This window comes from Mus caroli, chromosome X (genome assembly GCF_900094665.2).
Source record: "Mus caroli chromosome X, CAROLI_EIJ_v1.1, whole genome shotgun sequence".
NCBI classification, from domain to species: domain Eukaryota; kingdom Metazoa; phylum Chordata; class Mammalia; order Rodentia; family Muridae; genus Mus; species Mus caroli.
The window spans coordinates 73,256,306-73,258,358 of NC_034589.1; positions in this window are offsets into that span (position 1 = coordinate 73,256,306).

Here is a 2,053-nt window from a genome sequence, read left to right on the forward strand (position 1 = left end):
AAAGAACCCAGATGTCCCTCAACAGAGGAATGGATACAGAAATTATGGTACATTTACACAATGGAGTACTACTCAGCTATTAAAAAGAATGGGTACTATGTAAACATGATGTAACAAAGAAATGCCAGTGTTGGACAGTGAATGGTTTAGCTGGGTTGGGGAGTGGAGTTGGAGGGCACACAAGAAGATATGAGAGTGTTAATCTAAATTAAGTGTTTGAAAATTGATAAAGAATCCTGCTGGTTTGTTAGCTCATTAAAATCTGAAATATTATTATTAAAAATCATTTACGTGTTACTGAGTAGAGCTGTACTTCAAAATAAACCCGATGATTATTTGTCACAATGAAATCTATAATGATGTGTAATTAATACAATTAACATATGCTATTTCAACCTTAAACATATTAAATGAGAAAAAGTTGAACATTTTCTCTCTATGACCCGAAAAAGGCAAGGTTGTATAGTTTCTTTCCTCTTTAACATTTTAATTAAAATTTTATTTGAGTTTTTACATTAGTCACCACACGTCTCCCAAGGCCATGAAATTTCTAACACAGAAAACCTGATTCTGAGAATGATAGAAATCTTCCACCAATAAATGGGACAATTAGCAGATCCATCCCTCACTACTATGAAAGCCTCAGAATTTCTAGTGCCTCATTTCCTCACTGTTTTTCCTTGCAACTGAATGCACAGAAGAATCCATAGATTATTAAATCAATAGAAAGGAAACAAAACAAAGAAGGAAGCAAATAAACCCAAACATTGTGTACAATAGAATGGGGGACAAAAATCAAAGAACAGAAAAAAACAATAAACACTTGTTGTTTCTTGAGAATGGAATGTCAGCAGGCTACCGGAAAGGAGACAATTCTTCATAGACTTAAAAAGAGCAATTTTCAAATTCATTTGGAATAAGCAAAAACTCAGGATAGCGAAAAATATTCTCAACAATAAAAGAACTTCAGTGGAAATCACCATCCCTGACCTCAAGTTGTACTACAAAGCAATAGAGATAAAAACTGCATGTTATTGGTACAGACTAAGGCAGGTAGATCAATAGAATAGAATTGAAGACCCAGAAGTGAACCAACACACCTATATTCCTCTGGTCTTTGACAATGAGCTAAAACCATCCAGTGGAAAAAAGACAGCATTTTCAACAAATGGTGCTGGTTCAACTGGCAGTCAGCATGTAGAAGAATGCAAATCCATCCCTTCTTATATCCTTGTACAAAGATCAACTCCAAGTGGACCAAGGACCTCCACATAAAACCATATACAATGCAACTAATAGAAGAGAAAGTGGGTAAGAGCCTCAAACACATGTGAACAGGGGAAAATTTCCTGAGCAGAACAGCAATGGTTCATGATCTAAAAACAACAATCAATAAATGAGACCTCTTAAAATTACAAAGCTTTTGTAAGGGAAAGGAGACTGTCAATGGGACAAAATAGAAACCAATAGACTGGGAAAAGATCTTTACCAATCCTACATCTGATAGAGTGCTAATATCCGAAATATACAAAGAATTCTAAAGTTAGACTCCAGAGGACCAAATAACCCTATTCTAAATGGAGCACAGAGATAAAGAGAGAATTCTCAACTAAGGAATATTGAATGGACAAGAAGCACCTAAACAAATGTTCACCATCTTTAGTTATCAGGAAAATGCAAATCAAAACAACCCTGAGATTCCGCTACAGACCAGTTAGAATGACTAAGATCAAGAACTCAGGTGGCAGCAGGTGCTGGTGAGGATGTGGAGAAAGAGAAACACTCTCGCCTATTGTTGGTGGGATTGTAAGGTGGTATAACTAATCTGGTAGTAAAACTAGTCTGGTGGTTTCTCACAAAATTGGACATGAGGATCTAGCTATACCACTCCTGAACATACACCCAAAAGATCCTCCAACATATAACAAGGACACATACTCCACTATATTTATAGTAGCTTTCTTTCTTTCTTTCTTTCTTTCTTTCTTTCTTTCTTTCTTTCTTTCTTTCTTTCTTTCTTTCTTTCTTTCTTTCTTTCCTTCCTTCCTTCCTT